Source organism: Euleptes europaea, chromosome 5 (assembly GCF_029931775.1).
Source record: "Euleptes europaea isolate rEulEur1 chromosome 5, rEulEur1.hap1, whole genome shotgun sequence".
Lineage (NCBI taxonomy): Eukaryota > Metazoa > Chordata > Lepidosauria > Squamata > Sphaerodactylidae > Euleptes > Euleptes europaea.
The window spans coordinates 97,468,965-97,481,361 of record NC_079316.1 but is presented as its reverse complement, the minus strand read 5'-3'; positions in this window follow the sequence as shown (position 1 = coordinate 97,481,361).

Sequence of the window (12,397 nt, the reverse complement as noted above, 5' to 3'; positions counted from 1 at the left end):
GGGTTGCCAAGTGCCAGGTAGCAGCGGGCAAACCCCCACCAATCCACCTGGCTGCCCGCCAACCAGGTGAGAGTCGGCGGGCAACGCAGGCATGCACGCCTGCCCGAGGCACCACGTCACTTCTGATTTACACCTGGAAGCGCCACATCGCAAGGGGACATTTACCACTCAAACTGGGTGTTTGAGTGGTAAAGGGCCCCTTGTGATGTGTTTTACACCCAGAAGTGGTGTCGGCTGAGAGGACAGAATGGAGGGGATGTTGCCATCTGCCCTGACACTGCACCCAGCACCATGGCCCTCAGCTCTCCTCAGTCTTCCCAATACCCCTCTGGTGTGTCCTCAAACTCGCCAAGCCCCAGTGCCTCCCAGTAAACACTATCTCGCTGATGGCAGTGCTTCCGGACTCATGACTTGGTGGTGGAGGAGGGGTGGGCAGGTAGGGGCCGCCACGGTACACACAGCACTCCCAGACCCCAGGGAGGGATGTGGCTGGCCATGTAAGGGTCTCTGCTGCTGCCGTCTCCACGGCGGCCAAAGCCTGGTGGCTGTACTCTTGTGCGGCTGTGATTCAGAGGCTGGCCAGCTCCCATAGTGGCCGCTGAGCCAGAAGGGAGGTTGAGAGGGCATGGGTCACCTTCGCTGAACTGGCATATCCCATGGACCTGTAGAATAAATCAGAATTCAGTCTTTTATTCATTGCTCTTAAGGAATATCAATTAAGCCAAAAGGGTCCTAATATCTTACCAAGCAAGGGTCCTTCAATCTCTGAGCTTCAGTCCAAGGAAATCTGATTTGGTCCTCAGCTTAATGCATAGTTATAGCAAAACTTACCTATCTGATCAATCTCTGAAGTCACTTATCACAATCATGTGACTATTGCTAAATACCTGGTTGGCTATCGTAATAAGCAAGTCAGCATAAAAACATCTGTTCACTTTATCACAGGGGTGGGGAACCTTTTTCCTGCCAAGGGTCATTTGCACATTTATAACATCATTCGGGGGCCATAACCAGGTGTAGATCTCCCGGCGGGGGGGAGGCTAGGGTTGCCAGGTCTCCAGCCACCACCTGGAGGTTGGCAACCCCAGGGGAGGCAAAGCAGAGAAGACTTGGAGGGCGCCCCCACTCCCCCCGTCCTCCCCCCCTCCCAGGCGGGAGGGCAGCCAGCGGTGGGCCCGAGCAAACGAGGCTCCAGGGGGGCGCAGCCCACAGTTGATACACAGGGAAGGAAGGAAAACAGAGAAAGGAAAAGGGAGGGAGGGAGACAGAGAGAGAAAGGGAGAAAGAAATGGAGGGAGGGGGAGAAAGAAAGAAAAGTACAGAGGGAGACAGACAAAGAGACAGAAAAAGAGGGAGAGAGGGAGAGAAAGGAGAGTGACAGAAAAAGAGGAAAAGAAAGAAAAGCCTTCCCCTACACACACACATCCGCGCACGCCAGCCCCACGCGACCAGGCCCCAGCCTCCACACCTCCCCCACACACACACACCCCTGGCCCCGAAGCTCCCAAGGGCCAAGGAAAATGTCCTCGAGGCCTGAGGTTCCCCATCCCTGCTTTATCACATGATCAATACATATCTGAAAGAGCTAGATAGAAGACCAGAAACTCTCTCATCAAAATAACCTTTTAAAACTTTCCCAAACTTTCCCCAAAGCTTTCCCCGATTATATCAGCTAAAAACTAAAACTGCAAGCAAAGGATGACATAGCAAACAGGTGTCTCCTTGCACTGGGGATGAGATCATTGCTACTGCGACAGACCCTCGTATCAATTAGCATGTTGACTCCACCAGCCTTTGCAACTCGCTCCCGGCCAGCCGTCCCCTCCCGGTGTTCCCGACGACAGTACGGAGATGGCCCCTCGCTGCCCCCCTGTGCCTAGGACCCCCATTTCTCCCAGGACTCTGTCCACAATGACTTGTTGGTGCTGCGTTTCCACACATCCCATCCCCATGGGATCTGGCTGCCTACCGAGCCAGGTCGTCCTATACACTCTCTGCTGGGATCCCTGGGGCCCTCACAGCCATGGGAGCGGCCGTCTGTGAAGTGAGCCATTCCCATGATTCGCCCTGGTGGCTGGAAGGATTCAGCTAGTCCAGCCTAGTTGCAGCCACTCTTACGATTAGCCCCAACAACCGGCCGCTGGCTGTGTTTCCCCCCTCCCACTCCCCTTTCTTCCTCCCCCCCTCTTCAGGGGGACACCAGGGTCATCTAGTCCTACCCCCTGCACAATGCAGGAAATTCACAACTACCTCCCCTCCCACACCCCCAACTGTAACGATACCCTTCTATACCCCCTGTAATATGGACACCCTTGGACTCTCGTGTCTGTACATTAGGACTGTTGCTGAATGGCAGGAGAGGCATGGAGAGAGACAGCACCGCACTCCAAGACACAGGAGAATCCCAGGCACCCCACCGGACATCGCTGTAAGGAGCCAGCAGGGACCTGCGAATGGCACACAGCACCTGGGCCCGGAGAAGGGAAGCGGACCTGGACTCCATCTTGGAACTGAATGCAGAGCAGAATGCAGAGCAGAACTTCAAAATCTGCTCCTGAGCCTCCCCGCCAGAGACCTGCCCCTGGAGCAGCTGCCCACCGGGACACCTTTGCATAATCAAAGCCACGGCCGACATATCAAGATCTGCCTGACGACTTCAGACTCAGAACAATAGCGTTTCCCCCTTCCACGCCTTACATTCCTTCTCAGGACAGGCTAATCCCATCTTCTCATTCCCCACTCTGCCCCCAGTTCCTGCCAGCTGTCAAAACGCAACCAGTGAGTGATTGACAGTCACCAATATCCCCCTCATACTCCAGTCACCCTGGCCCACACCTCTTTCACTCACAATCTTTCTCCAATTTTAAAGCAATGTTAACTTTGTGCCCCACTGCTCACATGCCCTGTGAGTCAGTCTGCCCCGAGGGTAGAATTTTACTATAAAGCAAAAAACCCTGGCACATGTCTGTGCCTTCTCCTTTGGATCCAAAAAGAGCGCCCCGTGTCTCTGCACGGCTTCTTGGCTATAACACGCTGGTTCGTGTAATAGCCCCCCCCCAACAGCTTCCCTCCTTAGAACATCGCAGGACAGGTAGCTATTGACTCTCCTTATTGCTATCCCTTTTAGAACTCTTGTGTGTGTGTGTGAATATTGCGTGCAATTGCATTTATGTGATTTGTACCCCCTTTTCCCCTAAATAAAGTGCACCCTGTTTTGACTGCATTCAATCTCTTTAGCCATTTTTTTGTTACTGGTTTTGCTCATTTTGCGTAGACACAGGAATAGACCCCGCTAAAGCCTCTTGTTAGTGCTCTAAATTTGTCTCCAAACTGACTAATTCCCCCAATAAAAGTTGGAGACCCCAGCATTCCCCATAACACAGTGTCCCCTACACCATGCCCAGAAGATGGCCAAGATGCCCTCCCTCTCATGAACTGCCTAAGGTCATAGAATCAGCATTGTTGACAGATGGCCATCTAGCTTCTGCTTAAAAACCTCCAGGGAAGGAGAGCCCACCACCTCCCGAGGAAGCCTGTTCCACTGAGGAACCGCTCTGTTAGAAAATTCTTCCTCTTTTGATTTAATTTCAACCCGTTGGTTCTGGTCCAACCTTCTGAACAGAAAACAACTCGGCACCATCCTCTATACGACAGCCCTTCAAGTATTTGAAGATGGTTATCATATCCCCTCTCAGTCTTCTCCTCTTCAGGCTAAACATACCCAGCTCCTTCAACCTTTCCTCATAGGATTTGGTCTCCAGACCCCTCACCATCTTTGTTGCCCTCCTCTGGACACGTTTCAGCTTGTCTACATCCTTCTTAAATTGTGGCTCCCAAAACTGAACACAATACTCTAGGTGAGGTCTAACCAGAGCAGAGCAAAGCGATACCAGCATTTGGGGAGAGGGAGAAAAGGTTGTGTCTGTTCACTCTCTCTACATTGTACATAATTTTATGAACACATTTCTTATTTCTGGGTAGGAAAGGGGTTGTGCAAGGCCACCTTGGGAGCTATGTTACAATACTGGCGGCAGAGGTGACCTGGCTTAGTAGTGTGATCCTATGCCAAGTTATTCCACACAAAGCACATTTCAATCAGTTGGCTAAAACTGGGGTTAGAGTAGATAGGGATCAATTTGCCTAGGATTGCACTATAAATCATCTTCACCTAAAACATTCCTTTCAGCTCCAGTTATAAAGACAGACTTAAACAACAATGTATTTTTGAAAAAGCATGAAAAATTGCCTTGTGTGGCCTTAGGTTTATCCAGTCAGGCCTATTTAGCTCATCATTTTCTTTTCTGTTTTGCCGCAGCTCTCCACAGTCTCAGGCTGGGAGTTGAATCTGGGGTCTTATGCAGAGCATCTGCTTTACTAGTAAGCTACGGGTTTTCAGTTTCTAGAAATACCACCTTCATTTCTAGGGTTGCCAACCTCCAGGTAATAGCTGGAGTTCTCCTGCTATTACAACTGACCTCCAGCAAATAGAGATCACCTTGACAAAATGGCCACTTTGGCAATTGGACTCTATGCCATTGAAGTCTCTCCCCTCCCCAAACCCCACCCTCCTCAGGCTCCGCCCCAAAAACCTCCCACCGATGGCGAAGAGGGACTTGGCAACCTATTCATTTCCCAGGTTGCACTGGCTGGTCTGACATGTGAACCCAGGATCCCTCGCACCCAAAGACAGACCTTTGCCCTTAGATCAGCAAGGCTCTTGTGAAGCTTTCAAGCTAACAGTGCTTTTCTGAAGGGATCTCTGCATGTAGTTCCTGGATGTGTGTGTATAAAGTGTTGGAATATCTGTCGTGGAGATATTCGTGTATTTAGCAGAGTGCCTCAAGCTTAGCGTTCAGTAGAAGCTTAGCCATGCGTGCGTGTATGGAAATAAAAAGGAGCAGTCATTTGCTCTAAGTAAACTAAAGATACATTTATTGTGGAAATACAACTTGGATAGGAAAGGACAAACAAGGGTACTCTATCCTAATCTACCTTGCTAGTTCTCTAGGTATAAAAAAGGGTATCTGCCTTCCTCTCCATCTTTGGGGTGGGAAGGTCTGGATACAGAGCGCCCTGCTCTAAGGTCTTGCTTGGATGAAGGGCAAAAGGGAAGAGAGAGAGAGAGAGAGAGAGAGAGGAAGTTTCCCCTGACAATACATCCTCTAAACATCAAGGGGGCAGGAAATGAGGGCAAGGTGTAACTAGAGATGACCTCCCCTTGTCCTGTCTATCTATCTGACTCGGTGGTCAATTCCCCCTCTCAATGTGCAGGCAAGTGACACCATCCCAGAAAGGCAGATTTTCCAACACCCCCTCTCGGTGTACTTGACTCACTCCATCAAGTTCATCTTTCTTCTGAGATCTTCAAATCTCATTCTGGCAAGTGGCTTGGTAAGGATATCTGCAGTCATCTCTTCAGTGGGGCAGTGTTTCAGCGCAATAACTTTGTCTTTGTGCATTCCTCTTACCAAGTGGTACTTGACATCAATGTGTTTGGTTCGCTTGTTTGTGTCTTCCTGTTTTGCTAGAGATATGCAGCTCTGATTATCTTCATTCACTTCTATGGGGTCAGATGCATCCATCCCTAGGTCTGTCAGAAGTCTGCGTAGCCATAGTATCTCTTGACAGCCTTGTGCAAGGGAGATGTACTCAGCCTCTGTGCTGGATGTGGCTACAGTCTCTTGTTTCCTACTTAGCCAGCTGATAGCTCCACCTCCATAGAAAAATATGTGGGCACTGGTGGACTTTGTCCTCTTAAGTTTCCACCCCAGTCTGCATCTACGTATGCTACAGGCTTGGGCCTCTCAGTGGCAGGGAGCTTAAGTTTATAGTGCACTGTGCCAATTAAGTATCTTACAACCCTCTTTATTGCATTCCAGTCCTTGTTAGTTGGAGCTGCAGCCTTTCTACACAGTATGTCCACTGCTGAACTGATATCTGGTCTACTCAGTGTACTTATATATAGCAGCTTACCTAGGGCTTCACAGTATATGTTCTCAGGTGGCAGCGCGGCACTGTTGTCCAGCTGTTTCACATAACTAACTTCCATTGCAGTAGGTGATGGGGTGGCTTGGTCCATTCTCAAGAATGATATCAGCTCTTTAATCTTCTGTTCTTGGCTGATCAGGAAACTCCCATCACTTTCCCTCTGGATTTGTGCTCCCAAGTAGTGACTGACAGGTCACAACTCTGTCACTTCTACTTCTCTGCTTATGTGATGCACCAGTTTCTTGTAGTCAGCTGGATCTTCATAAGCAATAATCAAATCATCAACGTACGATAAAACAAAAGTCCATTTACCTTTTTCATGTTTGGTATACAGGCACTGATCATTCTCACTTCTTTTAAAGTCCGCTTGAAGGAGAATGTCATTCAGCTTTGCATTCCACGTACTGGCAGCCTGCTTTAGTCCATAGATGCTTTTCTGCAGCTTGCACACAAGTCCCTCACATCCTTTCTGAGGGAAACCTGGGGGTTGTTGCATGTAGATTTCCTCTTCCAACTCGCCATGTAGAAAAGCAGTCTTCACATCAATGTGTTGAACATGCATGCCCTTGCTTGCTCCAACACTTAAGAGAGTCCTGATAGTGGTGTGTTTAACCACAGGCGCAAATGTTAGGTCAAAATCCTCGCCAAATTTCTGTGAATATCCCTTCGCTACGAGCCTAGCTTTGTAGCGCTGGACCTCACCATTGGCATCGCGTTTGAGTTTAAAGACCCACTTGCACCCTATTGCCTTCCTGTCAGAGATCAACTCAACTAAAGTCCAAGTTCTTGTTTAGAGAGTTGATCTCCTCTCTTGCAGCTTGCTTCCACAGCTGCTCTTGTTCTGGAGGCAGTTTGGAAATATCACTCCAGGAGGTTGGCTCGAGTTCGTCTGCTGTTCTTGCAAGATAGGACAATCTCGGCGGTGGTACACCTCGGTTGGTGCGTTCTGACCTCCTCACTGCACACCGCATGGCCTGTTCCGCTTCATCAGGCTCCTCTGGTTCAGCAGCCCCCTCTGGTTGGACATCTGCGGCTTCTGCCTCTTGTGGGTTCGCCAAAGGTCCCTCAGGCTCCTCAGTGTCCTCCTCTTTAGGGCTGAAGTCACCAGGGTACGTGAATTTGCTGTCCACTTCTGCCTTCACCCCCTCTGAAGCTGGCGGTGCTTGGTTTTCATCAAAGTAGACCGCTCAACTAATGGAGATTCTCTTAGAGACTGGGTCTAAGATTCTGTAACCCTTGCTCCTGGCTGAATAGCCGACAAAAATTCCTCATGTGTCATGTCATCTAGCTTGCCACGCTTCTTTTTTGGAATGAGAGCATATGCTTTGCTTTCAAAAATGCGCAAATGCTGCATAGGAGGCTTATGGCCTTGCCAGAGCTCAAAAGGTGTTTTCCCTGTGGCCTTTGTGGGCAGTCTATTTAGTGTATATGTAGCTGTCATTATAGCTTTGCCCCAAAAGCTGTTTGGAAGTTGTGTGTCATTAAGCATGAATCTCACCGTTTCAATCAGAGTCCTGTTCATTCTTTCTGCCACGCCATTCTGTGCTGGATTATATGCCACTGTCAGTTGATGCTCAATGCCTTCATCTCTCAGGAACTGCTCCATTGCCTTAGATGTGTTTTCCCTGGCACCATCCAAACGAAGAACCTGTATTTTCCGGTCAAATTTATTCTGCACGAGAGCTGCATACTGCTTCAGTTTTTCAAATACCTGGGTTTTCTCAGAGAGCAAGTACAAGACAGTATAACGTGAGAAATCATCGATAAATGACACAAAATATCGAAAATTACCTAGTGTTGCATCCAGAGGTCCACAGAGATCACAATGGATTAATTGTAGAGGCTTTGTGGTTCTCCTTTCACTCTTCTTTGGAAAGGGTCTGTTTACTCCTTTGGATTTAATGCAACAAACACAGTTAGTATCAAAATCACAATCTGAAAAATATAAATCTTGGGTTAGATTCCCTTTTGCCATTTCCCTGATTGCTTGGAAATTGGCATGACCTAATCTTCTGTGCCATAGATTGACACATTCCGCTTTCCTACAGCACTTTGTCACATTAATTTCTTGTTTGGTAGCATCAGTGCACAGTTCATGTAAGTCAGCATGCTGCTCCTCTTGAACAACTGGCAAACCGTTGCGTTCCTCTGTTATCATGCAAGGTTTTCCATTTAGTGAAATTGTACATCTCGTCCCTTTTGCATTACTTTCATATCCTTCAGCAGCAAGCTTACTCCAATAAATTAGGTTACTTGTGAAATCAGGAATATACAAAACATCCTTCAATGGAAATTCACATATTTCATCACCTTCTAGTTGGCAGTTCAAGATTCCAGTCCCTCTCTGTCAGGCAAAGACCCTGGTTCCATTCCCCATAATTACCTCATGAGGGAAAATTTCTTCTAAATCAATAAAAAAGTTCTTGTAGGTTATCCGGGCTGTGTAACCGTGGTCTTGGAATTTTCTTTCCTGACGTTTCGCCAGCAACTGTGGCAGGCATCTTCAGAGTAGTAGCACTGAAGGACAGTGTCTCTCAGTGTCAAGGGTGTAGGAAGAGTAATATATAGTCAGAAAGGGGTTGGGTTTGAGCTGAGTATTGTCCTGCAAAAGTATTGTCCTGTAAGTATCAAGATAATGTGCTAATGAGGGTATGGTATGTTAATATGGAACCATTGTATCCTGAAGTGATCTGTTAATGTGTGTAATCCAAAGCTAATCTGTATGGCTATTGTTGAATGTTGTCTTTGTCAGTCTGGAGGTTTTTCAGGGCACGAAGCCAAGCCTTATTCATTCTTAAACTCTCCTCTTTTCTGTTAAAGTTGTGCTGATGTTTATGAATTTCAATGGCTTCTCTGTGCAATCTGACAAAATAGTTGGTAGAATTGTCCAGTCTTTCAGTGTCTTGGAATAAGACCCTGTGTCCTGTTTGTGTCAGTCCATGTTCAACCACCACCCCCGACAGAAAAGAGGAATAATCAAAACATTAATGGACCGTGCAAGACGGATCTGTGAACCACAGTTTCTCAAGGAAGAAACTAATCATCTAAATCACGCACTGCTAGCAAACGGCTACTCCAAGAATGAAATCAGAAGGGCCATTAAACCAAACAAAAATCAGAAAACTCAAGAAAAACAGTCTCCCATAGGAAAGGTATTCTTGCCATTTATTAAAGGAGTCACTGATAGGATGGAGAAACTTTTGAAAAAACATAAAACCTACAAACAGTGTTTAAACCCACCAAGAAAATACAACAAATGCTACGATCAGCAAAAGACAAAAGAGACCCCCCTCACCTCTGCAGGAGTATATCGTATACCTTGCAGCTGTGGAGAAGTTTACATCGGGACCACAAAACGCAGCATACAAACAAGGATAAAAGAACACGAAAGATACTGTAGACTTGGCCAACCTGAGAAATCAGCAGTGGCTGAACATGGACTGACACAAACAGGACACAGGGTCTTATTCCAAGACACTGAAAGACTGGACAATTCTACCAACTATTTTGTCAGATTGCACAGAGAAGCCATTGAAATTCATAAACATCAGCACAACTTTAACAGAAAAGAGGAGAGTTTAAGAATGAATAAGGCTTGGCTTCCTGCCCTGAAAAACCTCCAGACTGACAAAGACAACATTCAACAATAGCCATACAGATTAGCTTTGGATTACACACATTAACAGATCACTTCAGGATACAATGGTTCCATATTAACATACCATACCCTCATTAGCACATTATCTTGATACTTACAGGACAATACTTTTGCAGGACAATACTCAGCTCAAACCCAACCCCTTTCTGACTATATATTACTCTTCCTACACCCTTGACACTGAGAGACACTGTCCTTCAGTGCTACTACTCTGAAGATGCCTGCCACAGTTGCTGGCGAAACGTCAGGAAAGAAAATTCCAAGACCACGGTTACACAGCCCGGATAACCTACAAGAACCAATGAACTCTGACCGTGAAAGCCTTCGACAATACAATAAAAAAGTCTTTCCTATTTGAAACATGTATGGTGGACCCTGTATCTAGGAGAAAGTGTGATGTTTCATAAGATTTTTCTGCAATTGAATAGTTAAAATGTCTGGGTTTGTCATCATATGGCCTTCTTTCTGAGCCTCTTTGTCTCTCCTGTTCACGCTGCTTATGGGGACAGTGTGACACCTTGTGGCCAACCTCTGGACAACCAAAGCACACCGGATTCCTTGAACTCATCTGGGGGGAGGTATGCAAGTATGAGAAACAGCTTGTTGACTGGACTATTGAAACGGGGCTGCCTTTGAATAGTTTGGCCCATCATGTGGCAACTTTGCCCTCTTCATGAAGCTGGTGGGGGTGGGTGGGAGAGGGAGAGAGAAAGAGGTGCCATCAAGTTGCTTCTGACTTATGAGGACCCTATGAATTAAAGGCCTCCAAAACATCCTATCATTAACAGCCTTGTTCAGGTCTTGCCTTGTTCAGGCATCCTTGATTGAGTCAATGCATCTTATGTTCATCACCATATATAACCCTGATTCTTTACAGTCTTCACAGTTATCAGATGGGTTAGATTTTGTACGTTTATGTTTTATTGTAAGCAGCTTTCATGGCCAAAAAGTGGCACAGTGGTTAAGAGCAGCAGACTTTAATCCAGGCTGGTTTCCCCACATCATCACATGCAGCCTGGTGGGTGACCTTAGGCCAGTCACAGTTTGCTCCGAACTCTCTCAGCCCTGCCTACCTCACAAGGTGTCTGTTGTGGAGAGAGGAAGGGAAGGTGATTGTAAGCCAGTTTGAGACTCCTTAAAGGTAGAGAAAAGTGGGATTAAAAAAAATCAGCTCTTATTCTTCTTCTAAATAAATAAATTGGGCAAGAGTCAGCATGGCTGGGCCCCCAGGCCACCCAAGGCCCTTGGAAAATTACTTATTTCCCACTGGTAGGAGTACCCACCTGCGATGGAAGAAAGGAGAGAATAGCCGTGTTCTGCTGCCTCCTCTACCTTCCATTTAGAAATGGGGAGTTGCTCTTCTGGAACAGCAGTGGGGAGTGGAGAGGGAAAGGAGCCACAAATTGGGGGGTAGGAATGCAACAGAGCTGCCAGCTTGGGGGGTGGGGAGAGAAGAGGAAGAGAGCCCCCTTCTTTCCCTTATTTCTTTGGAGAGCTTATATCTGAATTTATAGTCATCCCTGGTTGCTGAAATAGTGGAGAATCCATATAACCAAACATCAATCCAAGTTGTATAGACAGATGTTATGATCAAGTGATCTGACTGTTCCATCCTATACTGGTTTTCACCCTTAGGAGAAGTGAATAATTTTTTTCCTGCACACTTCATCACAAGCTGAAAATCTAAGGCAAGGTCGAAGGTCCGCGTACAGCAGTTCGTTCCCCTTTTATTCTTTTCTGCTGTAACCGCTAACGACACATTCATATTCAACAGAACAGCATCAGAGTTTGGCTTGAGGGTTTCTTAGCTGAGGGACTTGACCTTGATTTGTGTCTTCACACACTCTTCATCTCATGCCACCCATTGGGGAACTGGTGGAGAGAAATGAACAGATGTTATTGGTTCTTGTAGGTTATCCGGGCTGTGTAACCGTGGTCTTGGTATTTTCTTTCCTGACGTTTCGCCAGCAGCTGTGGCCGGCATCTTCAGAAGAGTAACACTGAAGGACAGTGTCTCATTGTCAAGTGTGTAGGAAGAATAATGTATAGTCAGAAAGGGGTTGGGTTGAGCTGAATCATTGTCCTGCAAACCCAACCCCTTTCTGACTATATATTACTCTTCCTACACACTTGACACTGAGAGACACTGTCCTTCAGTGTTACTCCTCTGAAGATGCCGGCCACAGCTGCTGGCGAAACGTCAGGAAAGAAAATTCCAAGACCACGGTTACACAGCCCGGATAACCTACAAGAACCAATGAACTCTGACCATGAAAGCCTTCGACAATATTTTGAACAGATGTTAACTTTCAGTCTCAGCAGCCTAACACCTAAACTGAAGAAGCAGAAAAACAGAAAAGAAATGAGAACCAAGCACATTATTTTGCTAAAGTGGAGCTCGGCAGTAGCTGTACAGGTCTCCACCACCTTTGCCATTTTGGTCTGAGGATGCTTAATGAGAGTTTAGCTGTCAAACAGAAGAGGAGCAAATGTGTTTCATTTTCCTCTTCTCCCCTCTAGGGTATCAAGGGAGTTCCATATGAGAGCTTACTACTTTCTGCCCTAGTAAAGGCTTTTTTTTTGGGGGGGGGAGATCTCACCATCTGCCAAATCCAATTACCCAAAAGGATAAATTAGACAAATTCACAGAGGATAGGCCTTTCATTGGCTCTGAACCATCACTGCTAAAACAGAGTTTTGTGTCCACAGGTGATACTCCTCTCGGTAACAGGTGCTTGTGAACATCTTACA